The sequence below is a fragment of the Phascolarctos cinereus genome, unplaced genomic scaffold (genome assembly GCF_003287225.1).
Source record: "Phascolarctos cinereus isolate Bilbo 61053 unplaced genomic scaffold, phaCin_HiC Scaffold_9;HRSCAF=440, whole genome shotgun sequence".
NCBI classification, from domain to species: Eukaryota; Metazoa; Chordata; class Mammalia; order Diprotodontia; family Phascolarctidae; genus Phascolarctos; species Phascolarctos cinereus.
The window spans coordinates 225,131,208-225,156,057 of NW_027556402.1; positions in this window are offsets into that span (position 1 = coordinate 225,131,208).

A 24,850-nucleotide genomic window follows, 5' to 3' on the forward strand; every position below is an offset into this window, starting at 1 on the left:
AAAGCTAGCATGGTCTCACTATGAGCTAGTCATGCCACACTAACCTGATTTCCTTTTTTGATAGGATTACTCAATGGTAGATGAGGGAAATGCTATAAGTATTGTTTACCTGGTTTTATCCAGCAATGGATCAGGTACTTATCTCATACTTAACTTTGCAAAGGTTGGAGAGATGAGGTTTTGGTGATAGCTTGGGTTTGCTGCTGGTTACTAGCTGGACTCATGCATTAATGGCTCAATGTGAACTGAGGAGAACATCTCTAGTGGAGTGTCCCAGGGATCTGTAATGGCCCTCTACAGTTTAATATTTTTATCATTGATTTGGATAAAGACATAAATGGTATGCTCATCAGACTTGAAAATGATACAAAGGTGGTAGAGATAGCTAACATACTAGAAGAAAATCAGGATCCAAAAAACCTCTGCAGGCTAGAACAATGGGCTGAATCCAATAAAATGAAATTGAATAGGGGTACGTATAAAGTTTTACACTTGGGTTTATTTCACAAGGAAGGGTTAGAGTCACAATTGGAAGAAGCAAACTTGGAGATCGCATGAACTATGCAAGATGTATGGAAAGAGGATTAACTTTTACCTTTTTAGGGGAGCCTCAACCACGAGGTGGTGCTCTGAAGGTCCTAAGAGAGAGGTGAGAATCATGAGAAGGAAGACTTATTTTGACCATGGCTATGGACTTGGGGGCTAATTCTTAATGTTCTACATTTTCTGTGGGGTAAAATAATGGCTGTCCTATATTCAGTATATATTGTTATCTAAGTACTTGCTTGATAGGGTTGGGGGAAGGGGAAAGAGGAGCAGGGGATACTTTTATGTTTTCTGCAGACAATTAGATATGAGCCAAATTATGAGGTTCTCAGGGGGAAAAGGAGAGGGGGGGATAGATACTACAGAGTGGTTTATATGGGAAGCCCTCCAAGATTGAATCTAGTAAGTGTTAGCCCAGAGTTGGGATTATGGGACATAGGTTACTTTCCTGTCATATTTTTTCTCCCGGTAGATTGTAAACTTCTTGAGGGTAAGGGAATTTTGAGGGCAAAGGAAGTTTTAACATGTTTATATCCACAACTCCTACCATATAAACTGGTACATAGTTCAGTGAATTGAACTGAGATGAATTCATATCCAAAGGATAGAGCTTCTTCTGATTTTATTTCTGCATTCAACCTCTGGTGAAATTTACCTTTTGTTTCTTCTAATTCTTACATTACAATGTACCCATAGGTTAATAGATGACTAGAAGAATTGGAAATCAGAAGGATTTTTTTGTGTGGTTCCTTCTTTATTTATTAATGCTGTGAAATAAATGTAAGTTCTTAAATTATCCTTCATGGATTCTATTTAAAGTTTTTATTAGCTTCACCATACGGAAGCTTAGCCTGTTACCATGCAGTGAAAGAGCAGAAAATAACCTGGTGAATACTAAGTCCCTTTTGACTGATGTCAGCCAACCTGCCAACGTCTTTTATTGACGTCCCCTGAGCAGGGAAACTGGAAAGCTGTTGCAAAGTTAATGCTTCTCCTGTAAAGGTTTAGAACTTTAAAGACTGAAAGGTTAAAGTTAAAAATATGTATTTTAATTTGAACAACAGATGGCCTTGGAGTGACTGCAAGGCTGAATTAACTCTAGCAGCCCTACCCCTGATTGAGGGAGGGGGAAAACACCATCCAACCCTTAAAAACAACACACACACACACACACACACACACACACACACACACACACACATACTGGAACACACAGCTAAAGTACTCTGTGACATCAGCAAAATCTCTCTGTTGAATTAATGTTCTGAATTTCACTGTAGTGCCATCTGTCCCTCTAAGGCCAGTCTAATCCACTATGAAATTACGCAGTACAAGCCAGTTAATGGACATTCCTAACAGTCTAGGTCTATTCACACAGCTGTCCCATCTTCTAGAGATTTTACTGCTCCGTGGTGCCAGAACAGAGTGCCCTTGAGAGCTCCATAGAGGGACATCCTGCCACTGACTGAATCCTACCAGATGAGGGCATTTCTGTACCCTCCCTGGTACAGGGAGCAGAGGGGCCATTGGCAGCTTAATCAGTGGAGTGGACTGACATCACCTGTCCCTCCTCCTGGTTGCTGTGTCTGAGTTTGTAATGAACCAGCTGGGATGGTGTGAAGTGCAGATGACCTAGGGTCACATCCTGCTTCTGTGTGACCTTGGTCAAGTCACGTAGCTTCCTTTGGCCTTAGGTTTTTTCCTCTGTGAAATGAGGCAGCTGGGCCAGAGAGCTTGTGAGATTCCATTCCAGCTTGAAATCTGGGGTCTCATCACCTCACAGTGGCACGCATCACCCTCTACCTTCCCAAGCAGGCAGCTCATGGGCTCACGCTGAGTACTGAGACTTAGTTACAGTCATGCCTCGTGCCCCATGGGTTTACTCTTCAGGTATCAATCTTTAAAACAAATTTTCAAATGTTAATCATTTTGCATGAGAATCTCCCAAGAGCGGTATGTATTTCCCTGCTTTCTTAAAACATGTTGGAGACATTTTTAGCCTTTTCTTCAATTAGTCAATTAAAAAAACCATTTATTAAGCCCCAGGTATGTGCTAGGCAGTCTGCTAGGTGCTGAGGATTTACAGACAAAAACGAAAACAGCCCCTTTTCCAAGGAGCTTGTTTGTCGCTTCTCACCAATGACACAACGAGGGTGATGTCTTGACTTGTGGGTGGATTGGATTTAAGTGAGGCAGAGCTGCACAAGGTCAGCAGCCTCATTCTCTCCTCCCCTGACGACTTTACACTCTCTTTGGAGAGACATTTACATGTCCCTATGCACATGTGACACATACTACACACACATATGCATCTATAACAGATACTACATATATGTGTAGTACTATATTTACTACTATGCTACTATTACTATAGAGTATGCACTATTATATATGTATACAACATGTTATATGTACATATATATATATATCTGCATGTGCATGTCTATACATACATACACACATACATACATACATATATACATCCATGCACATATGTATTTTATATATAAAATATCACAAAAACCAGAAAGTGATAAGGCTGCCAGGTAGTGCAGGGGATAGAGTGAGGAAGATCTGAATTAAAATTTGACTTCAGATCTTACTGGCTGTATGATCGTGGGCAAGTCACTTAACCTCAGTTTCCTCATCTGTAAAATGGAGATAATAATAGCACATACTTCCCAGGGTTGTTACGAAGATCAAATGAAATGCTAATTATAATACATTTAGTGCCCTGCCTGGCTTGTAGCAAGTGTTATATAAATGTTAGCTGTAATCAGCTGTTTAATTGGAGGGAAAGCATTGGTAGCCAGGGGGATCAAGAAAGACCTCGTGGTGATGGTGGCACTTGAGCTGACCTTTGAAGGAAATTAGGGATTCCAAGACGTCTGTTTGAGGAGGGTGCACCTTCCAGGCGGGGGAGAGCCAGTATGAAGTTGGGGAGGGGGGATGCGGAGTGTTGTATGTGAGGAATAGTAAGGACAGTTTGGCTGGACTACAGCATGGAGGGAATGTGTAATAGAATTGGAAAAGCAGGTTGGGGCCAGGATGTGAAGGGCTTTAAATGCCAAATAAAAGAGTTTCTATTTGATCCTAGAGGCAAGTGGCAGCCACTGGAGTTTATCAAGTCGGGGTGGGAGGAGGGTGAGTGACATGGTCAGACATGGTTAAGGCTGTTTGGCAGCTATCTGAAGGATGGGTTGGAAAGGGGAGAGACTTGAGGAAGGAGGCCCAGTTAGGAGGCTGGGTGATCAACTCATGGCATTGGGTAATTCATAGCAATTTTGGTACTTATGGCAAACTTCATAAAATACTTATTTGGGATACCCCAAATGGGGAGAGGAGACATCATCTGGTAGTTCCCAATTATTGCTAAATAGGTGCTAAGCTCCCCTGTTGCTAAATGGCTGAAAGAGTGTGAGTCCTGCCAGCCCCTCCAAATGATGGTAATCTGGAGCAAAGCACTGATTGCCCCACCCTAGTTCTGGTGATCATCATAGATGTGCATTGTCACAGCTATGCACAAATACAGTGATGTGCTCAGGTGATACCAAGGGTTTTTTCTCACTGAGATGGCCCCTGAATGCTGGGCTTTTGTAGTCCTGGTGCTGATTCTTCATTCTTTTCCCAACTCTATCCTTGCTGTCAGTCTTGCTTTTCACTGTTGCCAAGGTGCCCGTTTGTAGGAGTCCCTGTCTCCTTTTCCAATTTGTGGCTTTTAATCTGTCACAAACATTTAGCTCAGGAGAGCAAAAGGAATCCTTGAAGCTTCCGCTTGGACAAGGAGTCTCTTCCACACATATTAAGATCATATAAGATTCCTTGGGAGATACAACCTTTGCATCTTAACAGGTTATTGCTTAACAGTCTCTGATTGTTAACATCAAGCAACCAGTCAGCATTTATTAACTATGTGATGTGTGCAGGCACTGTCCTAGGCACTGCTGATACAAAGCAAATGCAAAATAGTCCCTGCCCTCAGGGAGCTTATACTCTGTGGGGGAGAGAATATGTACATATATAGGTATACACAAAATATATAATAATAGCTAGAATTTATAGAGCATTGTAAGGTTTGCAAAGCATTTTATACACACTAACTTCCCAACAACTTTGGAAGATAGGTCCTATTAATCATTGCAACAATCTTGAGAGGTAGGTGCTATTATTATCCCCATTTTATAGTTAAAGAAATGGAGGTAGAGAGAGGTTAAGTGATTTCCTGAAAGTCATCAAGCTAGTAAGTGTCTGAGGCAGGATTTGAACTCAGGTCTTTGAAACTTCAGGGCCATGGCTGAGTTTTACAGGAAACTATGGATCCAAAGAGGCAGAAGTGAGGAGGTAGTATATTATAGCCACCAGAGAATGGGAAAGGGAAGCCAGTACAGAGGCACATTAAAAAGGTAGATGCACTTGTCAAAGATGGCCATCAGTGTTGTGAATATTTTCCTAGGCAGGGTCTCAATGGAAGAAGGATTTCCTAGAGATGGTACAGTCCTTGAATACCCATAAAGGCTCCTTAGTGAGATCCCTGATCCCTACAAAGGCAGTAGCCTATCAGAAGAGGCAGCTATCGGATGACGGGGCATGGTGGATAAAATGGAGGACCTGCAGTCAGGAAAACCAGAGTTAAAATCTGGCCTCAGACACTTTCCAGCTAAGTGACCCTGGGCAAGTCACCTAACTTCTGTCTGTCTCAGTTTCCTCATCTATACAATGAGGATAATAATAGTATCTACCTCATAAGGTGTTTGTGAGGCTCAAATGAATTAATATATGTAAAGTGCTTTACAAACCTCAAGACACTATACAAATGCTACCTATTATTATTATTAATCCACACAGGAAAAAGCAAATGGACAGAGAATACCTCTTGCACCACTTATGAGATACAGTTGGATGGACAGCCCATTGAGTGAGCTCAGCAGTCCAGGAAATGGTGTGACAGCCTTGGGTAGTAGAGGCAGAATCTAACGTTCCAGTGGGAGATGGATGAGGATGAGAAAGATGGCCAGAAGGCAGGTGGTATTATTTAGAAAAAGCTGAGAAACACAATTTTTCTTCATCTACAAATTGTAAATAATACTATTTGCACTCCTTAGAGGCAGCTAGGCGGTGCAGTGAATAAAACAATGGGCCTAGAGTCAGGAAGACCTGAGTTCAAATCCAGCCTCTGACACTTCCTAGCTATATGACCCTGGGCAAGTCACTTAAACTCTGCCTCAGTTCCTCAACTGTAAAATAGGGATGATAATAGCACTTACCATTCAGGTACCTGTTCTGAGGATTCATTGTGAATTGTCTAGCGCAATTCCTGGCACACAGTAGCTGCTTCTTAAAGGCTCGTTCCCTTTCTTCTCTCACAGAGTTGTTGTGAAGAGCAGATATGATGCTGTATGTAAATCTATTTGTAAACTATAACTTTATATGTTATTATCTAGAGGGGTTTTGCTGTGTCCTCTGGGGCTCCCAATTTCTCCTCATAGATGATTGTAAAGGGTCTAGGGATCACAGGATCATTGCATCTTAGCCTGGGAAGGGAACTTGGAAGACATCTGTGTCAAGTCATACCTGCAAAAGAATCTACTGTCCAACTTGCTTGGCAAGTGGTCGTCCAGCCTTTACTTGAAGACTTTGAGGAGGAATTGGTGACCTCCCAGAACAGCCCATTCCACTGTCTGGATCACTCTAGCTGCTAAGAAGTTTTTCCTGATATCAAGCCTAAATCTGCCTCTTCGTCACTTATTCTGACTGCTTCTAGCTCTGCCCTTTGGGGCCAAGTAGAATGAGACCCATCCCTTTTCCACAGCCCTTTAAGTACTTGCAGGCAGCAGCCACCAGTCCCGCCTCGTGCCATAGGGTTTCATTCTTCCATGTGAACATCCCCAGCAGAGGCAGGGACAGGGCAAGCTTCTCAGCAGTTGCCTGGTTCCTCCTCATGCAAAGCATTATCTGTGTTAGATTACATGACTGTAATCCTATTGCTGCATATTCATGTGCCATCAGGTTCTGGGAGCTCAGACAATTAGAACATTCTAATGGGATTAGTGCCTTGGCTAATTCCTCTCCTCCTCTCCATGGGATCCCAGTTGGCTCTGTAGGCGAAAGAATTAAAACAAAGTGATGAAGCTGGAGGGGCTATGCCCCTTTATTGGCCCCAAACTTCTCCCTCTCTCCTTTGCCAATCTCCTGTGGTGTCAGTGAGATGCCACAAAGAACCCAGAACTGAGAAAATAATAGGTCTGAGAGGGTGACTTTGGAGGAAAACAATACATACAGCTGCAATGCTGGAGAAAAATCACCGGATTTCTCTCACAGGGGGTTTTACTGCTGGCTCGGCCAAATCCTGGATTTTCACTGTTGGCTTGGTCATTTACTGGCTATGTGAGTTTAAACAAATCGTTTAAATTATCTGAGCCTCAGTTTCCTTATCCAAGACTGAGAGGACTCAGTGTTAGACTTTAAGTGTATACGTTATGGGTAGCATGGTTTGGAAATGTCTGGGAAGTGATGCTAAGGCTTGGGCTCTCTGGGCCTCATTATCCTCATCTGTATAAATTAAAAATAATAATATTTTCACTGCTTACCTGTGAAGAGCAAATGATATAATAAATGTAAAGCTATTTGTAAACTGTAAAGCCTTATAGTTTATATTGTTATTGTTATTCTAACAATCAATAGACATTTATTAATAAACTCAATAAAAGTTTATGAAGTGTCTCCTAAGTGCAGGACACCATGCTAAGCATTGGGGGTACAAAAAAGGGGCAAAATATAATGCTTGCCCTCAAGGAGCTTACAATCTAATTATTATTCTCATTATCTAAAAGTATTCTGCTATATACTTTATGGGTCCTAATTTCTTATTGTAAAGGACTTTAAAGGATCTGGAAACTATATCATCCTAGACATGGAAAGGAATTATAAGCCACTACGGGGACCAAGGGCTTTAGTCTTGATCTGTTTCAGTTCTCTCTCCACCCTGACGCATTAGATATCTAAGGTATAGAAAATTAGATGTCTAGAACCTCTACAAAATGGAGGGGAATTAAAAAGAAGTGATGTGATGATAAATAAGATAATATTTGCAAAACACCATAAAAGAATAAAGCAATTTTTACATATATTCTTAATCTTCAAACATTCTCTATTTGATCAAATAACCAATCCACAAGCATTTATCAGGTGCCTTCTTTGATCCGTGAATTCTGCTGGGTGATTGAGATATAAAGACAAAAATAAATAGTCCCTGTCCTCAAAGAGCTTACATTATATTCTGGGAAAGAAACAGTGTGAACACATCTAAGTAAATAACCCCCCCACACACACACAACATATATGTATAACTCCTAGACTAGGTGCTTTCTAAAGTCCCTTTCAACTCTAAATCTGTGCTCCTATGATTTTGCACAAAAATGCATTGTATATTATAGGTACTTCATAAATATTTTGATTAAGAGAGGCAATGAGGCATAACAGTTAGAGATGTCATAAAAATCTAGATTCAAATCTTGCATCTCACACTTACTGGCAGTATTACCATGGAAAAGTCATTCAACTTCTCAGAGACCTCAGGCAAGTCCTTAAGACTGTAAGTTGCAGATACTTGGGCACAGGGAGTTTTCATACTGGGAGTTCCCTGTAGCAATAATATAGAATAACAACCTCCCATCCCACCAAAAAAAAAAAAAACAATTCTCAGACTGTGGGATTATGAAGCAAAGGAGCACTTTGTATTGTGAATATATTTTCTGCAAGGAAAAAAATGAAAAATTGCTGGAGGACAAAACTAAAAATCCAATCCACGTGCATCCTCCTCAATTGTGTGATAGTTGGAGTTAAAGAAAGGGTGTCTCTTAGGAGGCGTTTTCATGAGTCAACTTTGCCTACCCCTAAAGGACGTCAATAGCCACATTTCTAAGGACCTTTTTTCTAAGCTAATTTCTGTGTTTGTGTGTTGGTGCCAAATGGCATTTTAAGAACACGCGTTTCACACAAAGAACGTGCCGTCTTGCCCGTGGCACAGATGGAGATTTTGACGACTAAAGATATCTTGTCTGAGGACACAAGGAAACTTTTTTGGGGGGGGGTGAGGGGGAGGGAGGAGGTGAGGACCATTCACTCCACTCTGACATTTCTGCTTATTGATCCCAGGGGAAGGAAGAAAGCCCACTCCCATGCCTTATGACGCATTTGTTTGAATGACCCATAACCTAAATTCTTGGTGAAATATCCTGTCCACATGATTCAGCCAATAATTCAAAACTCCAGAAAATTCAGGATCTCATTGGTGGTGGTGGTGGGGGAAACGAACTCCCTTAACAGCTGTAGATAACAAGCCCTTTGAGCCTTAGTACATGGTCTTTGTGAGTTTTAGCTGAAATAACTCAGCAAAAACTTGATGGATGGTATTGGGAACTACACTGAGGGGCTGATAATATCAGCAAACTTAGATAATGGTTGAAGGTTTGCAAAGTGCTTTACATATAATTTCCAAATCGATAAATAGTCAAAGGATGTAAGTTGGTAGTTTTCAGAAGAAGAAATCCAAGCTATCAATAGCCACATGAAAAATATTCTAATCTAAATCACTAATAATTAGAGAAATGCAAATTGAAACAATTCTGGTGTGGCACCACCTGGCTAAGTTCACAAAAAAGGAAAATGACAGAAGCTGGAGGGGCTGTGGGAAAATAGGTACTTTAATGCGCTGTTGGTGGAGTTGCAAACTGGTTGACCATTTTGGAAAACAATTTGTAACTATATCCCAAAAGTTATTTAACTTATTATCATACCCTTTGACCCAGCAATACCACTACTAGGTCTCTACCCCAAAGAGATTAAAAACTATACAAATATGCACAAAAATATTTATAGCAACTCTTTATGGTACAAAAGAAACAGAAACTAGAGGAATGCCCATAAATTGAGGAATGGCTGAACAAGTTGTGGTATGTGATTGTGATGGAATACAAGTGTGATGTAAGAAATTAGAAAGGCAATGGCTTCAGAAAAGCCTGGGAAGACTTACATGATCTGATGCAAAATGAATTGTGGAGAACCATGAGGACAATTTATACAATCAACAATATTGTGAAGATATTCAATTTAGAAAGACTTAGGAACTCTAGTTAAGATGATGAGCAACCATTATCCCACAGGACTCAGGATGAAACATGTTGCCTGCCTTCAGATAGAGAACTCATGAGCTCAGAATGTAGACTGAAGAAAAAGTCTTTTTTTTTTTTTGATGCGGTTAATATAGAGATTTTTTTTGCAATACTACGCATATTTGGAATGGATTTTGTTTTTCTTGCCTTCTCAGTGGGTGGGGGAAGGGGAGGAAAAAGAGGCAGAGAATTCAGAACTGAACGTTAATTAAAAAACAAAAAAATTCCATAGTGTCTTACACAGATTATCTCATTTGATCCTCATAACAATCCTGTAGAGCATGTGCCATTATTATCCCCATTTTGCAGATGAGGAAGCTGAGGTTGCAATCATAGGAACATAGATTTAGAGATGAAAGGGACCTTAGCTATCATCGAGTTCAACCCTCTCATTTTACAGATAGGGAAACTGATGCCCACAGAGGTAAGTGATTTGCCCAGGATCACATAGCTAATAAGTGTCTGACAAAGAATATGAACTTAGGCCTCTCTGCTTCCACGCTCAGTTCTCTATCCACTATACCACTTGCTACCACATTCATTCATTCATTCATTCGTTCATTCATTCATGGATGCATGCATTCATTCAATAAACAAGTGCCTACTAGATTTTATCTGGAGCTCTGTTGCAACAGCTGGTAGCAATGGTGGAGGTACATTCCACAACAAAATCTTTTTAGCTCACCTGGTGATGAACTCTTCTAAATTTAGCTGGCCTGTTCCTTGGAGGACAGATGCACAGTTTATTACTGGGCCAATAATCAAAGCCTTTCTGGGGAAAACAGCGATGGCTTATGCTCCAGTGGGCTACAGTTTGAGATGCTTATTAAGCACCATCTATCTGCTTTAAGCACTGGGGTTACAAATGCCTCAGAGTCACCTTCCTGTCATGTTCAGACATTTGGGGAGATTGAGTGGGTTCCACCAAGAGAAAGGTAGGATGGGATCAAAGATTCAGGGGTGAAATGTGTTTCCATACTGCGAATTCCCTAAACTGATACTATGCAGATCAGGACCTCCCCCTTCCCCAGAAAAGGTAATAGATCTGGAAGCAACTTCCATGAGTATCTGGTCATTTTTACTGATGAAGAAACTGAGACACAGGAAGGTTAGGAGATTTGTCCAAGGCTGCACAAGTAATTAACACTGGGGATGTGATTCCAACACAATCCCCTCTCTCCAGAGCCAATACTCTTTTGATGTACCACACTTCCTCAAACATTCACATTGTAGATAAATGAAAATGGCCATGGTGAAAGGTATTTTGATCCTAAAGAAGAAAAAACAAACTTCAAAAAGAGAATCAAGGGCAAGATATTTTTTGTCTTGGCACATGAGGACCTACTGTGAAGGGATGTTCCTTTTCTTGGCATGATAGCTACAAAACAGTTCCATTTTTCTTTTAAGTTTTGGCCTTTATTTCATGCCTGAATCTCATGATGCATCGGAAAGGCCACTGGATTTGGAATCAGATGTAGTGAGGCTATCTCATCGCATGTAGCATAGGGGGAACATTGTGTGACTCAAAGGGAAGATCTCATCCTTCAAGGGAGACTTTAATTCCGGTCAGAAGGGGGAGCAGAAGGTTGGGGCTAGAAGTTTGACCACTCTGCTCTCTTTAGAGCAAAGGGCAGGAGGAGGGGAAGCACCAGAGTAGAATTATATCTGTTGAATCCCTTCAATGTTATCAGTCTACAGGATGCGGTTTTAAGGTTCAAGCTAAACTTCTGATCACTATTCATTAATGGAAAAAGGAGCACCCCAAGCTTTATATTCAAGGCTTGACCCCTTTTCTAACAAATACCAATTCCACAATGAACACATATAGGAAGTAGCAAAGAAACTCATTTATCCAAGTCGATAGCGAAACAGTAACCATACATAGGGGAATTATGTACCAGACAATACAGAGTGAAGGAGCTCCCATTGTCAGTGAGGTAACTCAACCTAACCTAGAGAGTCCTAGATCTCACCCCAAAATAAGGTCTCTGAAGACTCTAGTGTAGCAAGCTGGGAATAAGGACATGAGGGAGACTGTCAGTACCTCTCCTGTTGGCTTCTTCTCAGAGTCCTATTCAGCAACCTGAAGTGGGGTTGGCCTCATCCATCTGAGCCAGGAGTGCTGGAAGGGATGTAGGATCCAAGAAACTGAAGAGAAGTTAAGGAAGTGGAGAGTCTGCAGCATTGGGAGAGAACCTCTCCTCTCTCCTCTCCCACCTCTCACGAAGGTGCAGAGCATTGATTTCCACTAACAAAGACAGAGCTCCATACCAATGGGCTTTGGGACTTGGGTTACCCAGAGGGGCTGGGTAACTTAACTAGCTATAGCCTTTCTGGGCTATAGTTCCCCCATCCACTCCCTATAAAATGGGAGTATTGAATGACTGAGGTCTCTTTCAGCTGTAATCTGTACTGATTCCCAGTAAATCAGTTAATCAGTCATTACTAGGTATTGTGCTAAGTACTGGGCATATAAAGAAAGGCAAAAGCTGAATCTTTGCCCTCAAGGAGCTCACATTCTAATGGGGGAGATAAGATGAAAATAATGATATACTAACAAGATGCAGTAAGAGTAAATGGAAGATTGATATAGCACTGAATATATGCCAATCAAGCCACCAAAGGATTACTTGACAGAACTAGGAAAAATAATCATAAAAATCTTATGGAGGCCCAAAAGATTAAGAATATCAAAGAAAGTAATGAAAAGAAGTAGGAATGAAGGGAGCCTAGCAACAACAGGTCAAAACCTGTACTACAAAGCATTCATTCACTTTCTTTTTTACATTTAATTTTAATTTCTTTTAATTACATGTAAACACAAACAAAGCATTAATTCTCAAAACAAATTAGTATTGGCTGAAAAAATAGAGCAGCAGCTAGGTAGCACAGTAGAGAAAGTGCCCCACCCACAGTCAGAAAGATTTATCTTCCTGAGTTCAAATCTGGCCTCAGGCCCTTACTAGCTATGGGACCCTGGGTAAATCATTTAACCCTGTTGGCCTCAGTTTCCTCATCTGTAAAATGAACTGGAGAAGGAAATGGCAAACCACTCCAGCATCTTTGCCAAGAAACCTGAAATGGGGTCATGGAGAGTTGGACATGACTGAAACAACTGAACAACAATAACAAAATAGAGAGAGTGACCAGTGGAATGTGCTAAACCCAATACATAGAGAAGCAAATGTAGCTAGTGCCCAAGTATTAGGTAAATCAAAAGACCCCAGCTACTGGGAAAAGGACTCATTATTTGACAAGAACTGCTGAGAAAATTGGACAGTACTGTGGAAGAAATTAGATTTAGATGAACACTTTACACTTTATGCCAATATAACCTCCAAATGGATATGTGACATAAATATAAAAGGTCACAGCATAAATAAATTAGAGAAACATGGAAAAAATTACCTATAAAATCTGCAGATAGAAGAAAAGTTCATGACCAAATAAGGGATAAAAAAGATCAAAGAAGATAAATGGATTGTTTTTTTTACATGGAATTTCAAAGTTTTTGCACAAACAAATCCAATAAAACTAAGATTAAAGGGGAAACAATTTGTTAAGGGGAAAAAATCTTTGTAGCAAGTTTCTTTGAAACAGGTTTCATTTCTAAGATAAATAAGTAAACTGATTCAAATTTCTAAGAATGAGTCATTTCCCAACTGATAATATTCTCAAGGGAAGAAATCCAGGTTATATGAAATCCAACCATATGAAAAAATGCCCCAAATCGCTACTATTTATAGAATGGAAAATTATAGTGACAGTGAGACTCCATTTCTTACCCATCAAATTGGCAAAAGTGACCAAAAAAAAAATGAAAATGATAAATGTTGGAGGGATGGGTTAGCCAGGTGGCACAGTGGATAGAGCACCGGTCCTGAAGTTAGGAGTATCTGAGTTTAAGTCCAGCCTCAAACCAAACACTTGACACTTACTATCTGTGTGACCCTGGGCAAGTCATTTAACCCCAATTGCCTAAAAAATAAAAATAAAAAAATTAAATGTTGGAGGGGTATGGGAAAACAGGTGCATTGATAACACTGTTTGTGGATCTGTGAATCGGTATAATCTTTCTAGAAAGCAATTTGTAATTATACACAAAAGTTACTAAACAGTGTATGAACTTTGACCCAGCTATGCCGCTGTTCTACCCCAAAAAGATTAAAGAAAGGTCCTACGTAAAAAAAAAATACATACACACATATAGCAGTTCTTTTTGTGGTGGCAAAAATCCCTGGAAACTCAAAGAGTACCCATCAGCTGAGGAATAGCTCAGTGATGGCATATGAATGTGACAGAATAGTATTGTGCTGTAAGAAATGAGGAAGTGGATGATTTTAAAGAGACATAGAAAGACTTGTATGAACTGATGCAAGTGAAGTGTGAAGAACCAGGAGAAAATTCATGCTATAACATCTGTATCATAAAAATGAACAGTTTTAAATAATTTTATAATCCAATGAAGAATTAAATAGAGGAGAACCAGGAAAACAATTTATATAATAACATTATAAAGACAAACAACTTTGAAAGCTATAAGAACTATGATAGCTTCAATGACCATCCAGGAACATGTGCGTGTATATACATATGTATATATGTGTGTGTATGTATTGATATGTGAGTTTGCATATATGTGTATGTATGTGTGTATATATGTGAAATATGTGCATATATGTTTATCTAATGAAGAAATGTTTTGTTTCATGATGCATATTTATTATAAGAAATTTGTTTTTCTTTTTTTTCATGGGGACAGGGGTAAAAAGGAGAGAAAAGAAATTTCTATTAGTTGAAACATTTTTAAAAATAGAAAATTTGCGGGGAGGATACTACGTATGTGGGATGTTGCATGTACTTTCAGAATGGCTAATTGGATTTTAATTTTGCCGTATTGTTTTACTTTATTACAAGAGACCTCTCATGTAGCATTTGTAATGTAAAAACAAAAACAAAAAAAATCAAATCTCTCAAGGAGTAAGAAAGGCCTTATTTAGAAGGTGAAAGATTTGAGCTGAGCCTTGAAGGGAGCCAGGAGGCAGAGGTAATGAGCTACAGTATCTTAGGTATGGGAAAAAGCCAGTGAGTAGGTAGAGAAGTAAGAGGTGGGGCGCCATGTTCAAGGACAAAGAAATGACAAGAAGACCAGTGCTGCTGGGTAAAAATCTTGGCCTGTTCCCCAATTCTTCTTAGTCATGGGCTTCACTTGCTGACTCCCCAGAGCATCGTGTTGTATCCCTGTAAGCAGTTAATGGGGAGCCTAGAGAAGCTGTGGGGAACAGGTGAGCCAGGAGGTGAGTCACTGTCACCCTTCCAGGGTGCAAAGACATCAGTGAGCTGAGGTTATTTCAGGAGAAAGATGGACCATGACTGTGAGGCCAATGAATCCAAGTCTGGCTTCAACCCTGCTGATTTTGAGCAGCAACAGCTTCTCAGTGGAAAGAGAGAGAGAGAGAGAGCTGACTTATGTTCAGGGGAGCCAGCTAGAACTGGCTGTTGAGAGTGAATTATTAAATTTTCAGCCTGAGCATTTATACCTCAGAGACTGGAAAATGCTGCAAATCAGGGCTTGACTTATTGTTTTGTTGATTGCCCGGATTAAGGAAGTGATAGAGAAAATGTTAATAATAATGCAGATTTCTGCCCAAATCACTTGGTTACAAAGAGGCTTGGACACATCAGATATTTACTATTTACTCCTTATATTTAAAATGTAAGATTTATGTAAAATTCATGTTATTGTGCTGGACCATTCTAATTTGATTATAATGTTGATGCTATTTAATCCTCCTACTCCATTTTAATGAATAAACTCATTGGAGTTCATTGTACTTATGGAATGAACAGAACTGGTTATTGTATATGTAGGTAAGAGTTAAATAAACATTACCTTTATTCTAAAAAAAATGCAGATTAAAATAAAAAATGTGTCATTTGTACCTTTTTATTATTATTTTGGACAGCCAGTTGTCCAAGGAGTTTTCCCTTACATGGGCATTTGGGGCATTCTGCCAGTGTTCTGATTCATCAGGAAGGCAGCCATGTTGGGGAACATATGTCTATGCCAACCCACCCCACCCCCACTTACCCATCTTGTCTATTACAGCTGTGCCCTCGGGGGATTAATAATAGCTGACATTTCTGTACAGTGCTTTAAGGTTCACAGAGCTCTGTATGAATATTATCTTTAACCCCCAGTACAACCTTGGAGATATCATAGAGGGGAACGATTGGTTTCACCTCAGCACGATTATTATCAGATTCAGCACCTGGGACAAGGGCATAACTCAAAAGCTATTTGAAATGGAAGCCACTGCAGGTGGGGCGAAGTGGCCAGACTGGAGAGCACCTTACCTGGGATCTGGCCCCTTGGAGGATGGAGGTGTGTGGGGTGGGGGGGAGCACCATCTTGTAGCTTCCTATTTTAATTCATTCTTGCTCATTAAGTGCTAATCTCCGTCGTTTTAGGCTGCTGAAGGATTGCCACTGCCCTCTAAAGTTTGGCACCATAAACTGTAAGTCTCCTTAGTTACAGCTCTGGTCCCCCTCCTCAAATATCCCTGAAGAACTTTGTTGGGGTATGTTCTTCATCCCCAGAATCTCCTACTTTGTATTAGGATCATAGGTCCAGAAGTAGAAGGGAACACAAAAGTCATCACATTCAATCTCTTCATTTTACAGATGGGGAAACTGAGGACCCAAAAGTGAAGACACTTGCCCAAGGCCCCTTAATTAGTTGGTGGCTGGATTTGAACTATATTCTACTAATCTGTGAATGACTGAGCATAAAGAGCATTGGTTCTGGAGTTCAAATCCGACATCTGACACTACTTGCATGGCTTTGGGCAAATCACTTAACTTCCCCAGGTCTCAGTTTCTTCATCTATAAAATGAGGGGATGGAACTGGATGGCCTCTGAGGTCTGGACAGTTAGGTGGTGCAATGGATAGAGAGCTAGGCCTACAGTCAGCAAAACCTGAGTTCAAATCCAGCTGTGAGATCCTGGGCAAGACATTTAACCTCTATCTCAATGTTCCCTTTTATAAAATGGGGATAATAATAGCGCCTACCTTTTAGAGTTGTTGTGGGGACCAAATGTGATAATATTGGTAACATTCCTGGCACATAGTAGGCACTTAATAAATACTTATTTCCTTCTTTTTAGATCTATGATCTATGTGTACATCTCACTTAAAAGACTATAAACTCCTTGAGAGCAAGACAAGTCATTTTTAGCATTGCATACCCAATATATTACATTGCATAGCAAGTGCTTCAAAAAAGCTTGTTCAATTGGTAAATTATGTAGCCAGTTAGTGAAGGTGTCTTGGAAGATTGTTTATTTAATATCACTTACACTTTTTTTAAAGGAAGGAGATTTAAAACAAAAGAAATAAGCTGAAGCCCTATCTGGATATCATGGAGACAAATACCAAGGCTTTCCATACCACCCCTGTCAGCTGACCATTAATCAGAAAATGGATTATCATTGACATTTGACAGAGAGGAAAGTTGAAGGTCAGAGAGTTTCAGAGAGGTTGAGTGATTCACCCAAAGTCACACAGCTGGGAGGAGGGACTCTATTCTCTTTGAAGGATGAGTCTGTCAGGTGTCTGTACAACTTAGGTTGCCTTCTGTAAAACCAACGTGTCAGAAACTCCACCCCATCCTTCAAGGGCAATGTGTGAGAGCCCTAAGATTTACAAAAATAAAAAATGAACCAGTCCCTGCTCTCAAAAAGCTTGTATTCTATTTAGGAGATGGTAGTGGGGAATATATCATATATACCTATTGGTAAATTGACAGAATATTGGATGTAATAAAAAGTATTCACAAGAGGAGGAGAGCTCTAGGGATGGGAGAGGGCTGATCAAGAAAGACCTGGGTTGGGGAAGGAACTTGAGCTGAAAGGAAGTTAGAGATGCTAAGAGGAAGATGGTGTGTGCCCCAGGAAGGAGTTGGAATTCCAAGAAGGGAAAACTAGCTGGCTGGTTTGATGGAACAAAAATGAGTGTAGTATGTAATAACACTGGAAAGGTAGATGGGAACCATACTGTGAAGTGCTTTAAATACCATGTTGATGATCTTGAATTTTATCATAGAGGCAAATAGAGTCTCAATAGGGCCATCACTCTAATTCAGACCCCAATTACCTTTCATCTGAACTACTGGAACAGTCTCCCTCCTTCATAATAATAGCTAAGATTTACAGAGTTGTTTAATCCTCACAATAACCATGTGACGTAGGTGCTATTATTAATTTCCATTTTACAGATGAGGAAATTGAGACTGGTTGAGGGGCTTACTTGTGGTCATGCAGTTAGTAAGAGTTTGAGTCAGGATTTGAACTTGGGTCTTCCTAACTCCAAGTACAGCAATCTGTCTATTATACCACCCAGTTGCTGCTCTTCCCTAAAGGAGCTCTGACCACATCACTCCCAGAATTAACTGATTTTGCAGATCTCAAAGAGTTTTAAGTATGCTATCTCACTCAAGCTTCCTAACAACTCCCTAAGATGGGGCTCAGAGGTATTATTATTTCCATTTTACAGATGAAGAAATCAAAGACTGAGAGAGCTCTAATGACCTGTCCATGATTGCCCAGTTTCAGAACCAGGTTTTCTTGACTCTTGAATCCAGCCCTCTACTACTCCACATTGCTGCTCTTTCTCTTCTCACCTCATCTAATCCACCCTCCAGACATTTGTCGATGTGAGCATTGTAGGGGTCACAGACTCCCCTGCTTACCTTACAGCTGGCACAGTGAAAAGTGAGTCTCTGGCTTCTCTCTCTCTCCCCTTTTTCTTCTTTCTCTTTCCTTTCTCTTTTCTCTCTACTCTTTCTTTCTCCTATCTCTTCTTTTCTCTTTGCTCTCTTTCTTTCCTCTCCTCTCTTTCCTTTCTCTCATCTCTCCTTTATCCTTTTCTTCCTTCCCTCTTCTTCCCTCCCCTCTTTTCTTGTTCTTGTCCTCCTCCTCTTCCTCCTCCTTCTTTGTCTTTCTTCTTCTTCTTCTTCTTCTTCTTCTTCTTCTTCTTCTTTCTTCTTCTTCTTCTTCTTCTCTCTGTCTCTCTCTCTGTCTCTCTCTCTGTCTCTCTGTCTCTCTCTCTGTCTCTCTCTCTCTCTCTCTCTCTCTCTCTCTCTCTCTCTCTCTCTCATCACTGATGCTTAGACTTAGAGGTAATACTGAAGTCACCTCCCTGCTCATCTTTCATCCAGGAAGTAAACACAACTGGAAATCCCCTGGTGGTTTTCTCAAAGGAATACCCAGGTGACTTGAGAGTTTTCTATTTTAAATATGACATGTTACTAATTGAAATCCCTTTCATTAAACTGGGCCACATAGAAATACAGGTGTCCACAAACATCTTACCTTAAGCATGTTGAAACAGATAGACATATCCTATTTCTCCCCTCTCATAAGCTCCAGGTATAGGTATATGTAAGGGATTCAAAATAGTGCCAGCCCTGTGAGAACTGATTGTGGCTGAGTGGTAATGGAAACATCATGCAATCACCCAAATCATCACCTGTTAAGTCACATCTTTGCCTAATTTTCAGGAATGGGATGACTCATCATCATTTCATTTATGGAAAGTGGAGCCAGATAGTTTCTTCCATGCTTGGCTCCCATGATTTAGTGTATTCTGTTATATGTGGGCTGTCTGCGAGACTTTTCAATAGCCCAGAATATCATTCACAGATTCATTGACTGGTAATTAGAGCCTCAGAAACTCTCATTTTGCAGAAAAACTGAGTCCACAAAAGGGAAATAACTTGCCCAAGGTCACTCAGGTAGCTTGTGTGGGTAGAGACTTGAGCTATCTTCATATATTTAAAGGGCTTTCATTTGGAGGTGGGTAGATTTCACAGAATCATAGATCCAGAGCTGGAAGAGACCTTAGAGGGTGTCTAGTCCAACACTCTCATTTTACAGTGGAAGAAACTGAGGCCAAAACAGGGGAAGTGTGTCCAAGAATTAAACACAATATTGTAGATGTGGTCTGACCAGAGCAGTATACACAAAGACTATTACATCCCTAGCCCTGAACAATAGCCCTTTTTAATGTAGACTAAGAGTTGCATTGATTTTTTGACTGCCTTATCACTCTGTTGATTCATATAGAGCTTGTAACCCACTAAAACACTCAAATATTTTTAAGATGAACAGTGGAATAGTCATGTTTTCCCTGCCTTGTATTTGTGAAATTGATTTTTTTAATCTGAGTGTAAGATGTATTTATCTTTATTAAATTTTATCTGATTAGCATCAGCCCAATAGTTTAGATAGTCAAGGTCTCTCTGACACCTATTATCCAACATCTTAGCTCTCTCTCTCCCAGTTCTGTGTCATCTGAAAATTGGAAAATCACGCTGTCTGGGTCTTAATCCAAATTATTGGTAAAAATTTTAACTAGCCCAGGGCTAAGGACCTCCCCTACAGACACCCTTGCAACTTGGTAGTGAAAACTCTTCGGGCCTATCTAGTCAACTGGTTCCAAGTCCACCTAAAGGTACTATTTTCTAGCTGCTATTTCTCCATCTTCTTTACAATATTAGCATGGGCCACTTTGTCAGACACTTTCGCAGAACATCAATAAACTGTGTTTATAGCATTCTGCTCTTCTGACTTATTTTAACTCATTAAAAAAGTGACTTCAGTTATGCATGTCTTGTTCATGATGAAGCCATGTTGTCTTCTTGTGATAACTGCTTTCTTGCCTAGACACTCACTAGACACTCCTCTAATAATACTTTTTAAAATCTTGCCCGTAATCAAAGTCAAGTTCATTGACCTATAGTTGCAGATTCCACCCTCATCTTTTTTTAAATTCAAGACAGTTATCCTTTTTTTAATCTTGCAGTTCCTACTCATTTTGGATATCCACTCCTTAGTAACCATTTTTGTTCTCTCCATTCTAGTCCAAATATTCTCCTTGAAAGAGAAAACAGGCAAAATAAAAATTGAGCACATGTTTTTCTTCATCATCAGGTGTCAAAATCCCAGTCACCTCCTAACAAGGATCCTATCCTTTCTCTGAGTTTTCTCTTTTCCTCAATATGCCTACCCTTCCCCCACTTTTGTTTTTTTGTTCTTAGGTTTCCTCAGGAACATGAACACATTCAAAGCTTTATGTCTCTGGACACTGTTGCTGCAGGACCATGTTTTAAAACTCATCCTCTATTACCTTTTGTTGCCATCATCTTCTGTTTATAACTCTCCCTGCCCCTCCCCACCATAAGTTCAATGATCGTCTCTTTGCAAGTGACTCAAAAATCTAAATATCAGCTCCACTGAATCTCCTATGCTCTAGTTGAGCCCATCTCTATTTGCCTGCTGGACAGCTCCACTGTCTTATGGGCACCTCAAATTTAGTATGTCCAAAACAGAACTCATTATCTCCTCTCATCCTGCAAACCTACCCCTCCTCTAAACATTACTATATTGGTTGAAGGTAGCCCCATAGTGCCAATCATTCAGCCACACGACACCATAGTCACCATCCTTAATTCTTTACTTTCTCTCACGCCATACCTCTCTTCACAATAGCTACTGCATCTCTCCCCTTATTTCCCCTCACACTGTTCAGACTCTTATTGTCTCTCACCAAAGCTATTGGCTGACCTCACTGAATAGTCTGATATCTGATGGTACCTTATGAAGTTGTATCGTCATTCCTTAAAGTCTAAGCAACTGCTTCATCTTCAGAGCTTTTGGTCTTCTTCCCTTTGGGAAAAGCCTACTATCTATTTCTCAGCTCTAAGTGCTTAGTAGTTCTTTTATGTTCCTTTTCACTCTGTGTGACATTATGACACAGGTCACAATTTCCTCCTGTCTTTGTAGATACTTTTCCTTCTTTGTTTACACATTAAAATCCTTCTGTTCTTATTACTTCATTCTCCCTCTAGGAAAGAGACCAGTCTGAACTTTGAGCATAGGTAGCAGTCACTTGGCCATGGCAGAAAGACAAACATTGGTGTAGGCAGGTCATGGTAAACAGAGTCCTGTTCTTCCTACTTTCTAGAAATGATATTCTATGAATTAGTTGTTCTTGTTAGGAGCTCCCCTAGAGAATATTCTTGCAGGTAGCTTGTGCAGGTCTTCAAGTCGTGAGTTGTTAGTCTCCATCTCACCTTAATGACACTTTAGCACCCACACCTGACTTTCTTTCCTTCCTTGGGATGTATGGGATGTTCAAGGAGAACTAGCACTGCTGGTGTGAGGATTTGCTGAGCCCTTCTCAAGGCTGCTCATCCACCCTTGGTGTCCTTCTGTCACTCAACTCTCACCTGTGGCTCCAGGAAACTGTAGCATGTGCAGTGGCCCCTCGGTAGGGCCTAAACCAGGTTGAGGATAACCGACAGGCCTCAAACTTGGCAGTGGGTTAGGGGGATAGCCATCCCAAGCATGTGAAGACTTCCCTTGGTGGAATGTGCAGATGAGAACAATTTGTTTCAATTACATGAAGGTGGCTGAAGCAAGTGCTTAGAGGTTGTGTCAGTCGTAGAAGATGCCAACGTCATCCACTGCATCCTGGGCCATTGCCAGTCATCTTGACTTTTGTCCTGCCATTGGACTTCAATGACTCTGGAAGAAAGAGGAGGTTGATGACTTTATGCATTTCTGGCTTAAATCCAAGACATCACCCCATGGTGCTATTGGTCCTCTTCAAAAATGAAGGAGAAAACAACAACAAACTTTCCCCTTGAGTCTCCCTTCTCCTTGAGCCTTCTTTTCTCCTCTTCCTCATCATTTCTTCTGTCTGAGTCCTCCCTCACCAAATCATTTCCCTCCTTCTGGCCCTTCAACATCAGGAATGCTCTAGAATTTCTCCTCTGCATACTCACAGTTCCAAATTACCCTCACCATTCCTGTTCCTTATTCTTTTCTTTATTCTTCAGTTAAAGTCTTTCTCCTTCTCTTTCTCTTGCAGAAGTCGAGTCTGGCAAATTGCCTATTGCAGAAGTCAGAAGGAAAAATCTGGGGTTACTTGAAACCAGCTTATAAAAGCCAGGAGAAGCAGGGATTCTACTGCAGGTGTTGACCTTTAGACTATCCGCTATGGTTATATTTTGTCTGATAGTGAGTGTAAGGAATGTCTTCTGAGTAATTATGATGGGGATCTATAGGCATTCTCAGATAAAAGATGATCTAGCAAGGGTCAGGGGGAAAAAAAAGATGAGTAGTGTTGGTTGGTGACTCCCTGCTGAGTGTTACTGAGGCAACTATTTGTTGACCTGAAAACAATAGAAGGGTCAGTTCTCTTCCCAGGCAGGCCGGATGTGGTAGAAAAGCCTCCCAAGATTTGACTACAACCTACTTCTAGTGATTGAAATGGGTACAAATAATGCCACCGAAGGAATCTTCTGAACATTGCTAAAGAAAAAAAGTCTTGTGTAAGAAACTGAAGTAAACTTGTTGATTTTTTTCAAAACTGCTGTCCATAAAAGACAAGGATTTTAGAAGACAAAATATTTTTAAAAGTGAACAGCTGATCAAGAAGATAGTGTCTGAGAATGGGATTTAGAATTCTACAGTACTCCTTTAATAAGTCTTGCAGTGTATAGAGCTCTGGGCCTGGAGTCAGGAAGAATCAAGTTCAAATCTAGCCCCAGACATTTACTAGCTGGGTAACTTTTGGCAAGTCACTTAACCTCTGTCTGCTTCAATTTCCTCAACTATGAAATGGGGATCATAATAGCACCTACCTTTCAGGGTTGATTTCAGGATCAAACAAAGTAATATTTGTAAAATAGAGGATTAATAATGGCTTGCTCCCTTCTCTCCCTTTCTCTTTTCTGGCCAGAGAGGGATGAAAAAAAATTGCTTTTGTACATCCACCAAGCTGGATACAAGAGAGTGTGGGTACATGTAGGAAGAATAATGATAGAAGGATGAAAGAGCAGTTGGAATTCAGATAAAGATCCATGGAGGCAGAAACAGATGCCATTAATGTATACTATAGACCGCCTGACCAGAAAGAAGATACCGATGAGGAACTCAGAAAATAGAACATCAGTTTGTCACTGGGGCATAAAGTAGTAGTTTGGGGGGACATGACTTATCTGGAGTTTCTTCTGGACCTCTTTCTCTCTGACAAAACCAGAGCAGCTAAAATGCTTTTGACTTGCCTTAATGATAATTTCCTCCTTCACAAGGTTGAGTAACTGATAAGAGGAAATTCTATCTGGATCTGATTCTCTTTGATGGAAGAAATAGCTGCTAGAGTGAAAATTAAGGGAACACAGGAAGGAAGTGACTATTCCATCTTAGAACCTGTGATAAAGAGTGGAAAAGCTCCAAAGAGCATGCCACAAACCCGAGATGTAAGTACAGATTTCAAAGGATTCAGAGAAAAGATGGGTTGTTGGACTTAGAGTCAGGAAGATCCCAGGATTTGAACCTTGTCTCACACATACCAGCTGTGTGATCATGGGCAAATCACTAAATCACTCTCAGCCTCTACTTTTTCATCTAGTAAGTGTAGATAATCATAGCACTTAGCTCACAAGGTTATTGGGAGGATAAAGTGAGACAAAATGAGAAGTACTTGGAAACCTTAAAGCCCTACCAGAATGTTAACTCTCCCATGGACATAAATTCTATGGAGCAAGTAAGCCCATGTGGGTGGGAGGATTTAAAAAATGAAATTCTGCGGTCAGAAAGAGAATACATTTCAGTGAGGAGGAAAAAGCAAAGTTGTCTAAAGAGACCCATGTGGATGCACTAACCAGGAACTCACTAAAGTTGGGCACAGAAGATAGCAGCAAAGACACACAGCAGAGGATGACTAGAAAAGCATGGTGCGATCCTATAATGTGTCTGAAGTGATAGGCCTCAATAACTCTTCCTTACAACATGACTAATGTGAAAATATGTTTAATAGGAATGTATATGTATAGCCTATATCAGATTGTATGCTGTCTTGGGGAGGGAGGTGGAGAAAAATTTAAAACTTAAAAGCTTATGGAAGTGATTGTTGATAACTCAAAATAAATTAATAAAAAAAGAAGTGATTTAGCCACTCACAAGTTAATACAGCCGTACATGTGTGATATTAACACAACTAGTCACTCATAATAATGATGCCTTTAGATCTTAAACATAACCATTTACTTAGCTAAGGCAAAAA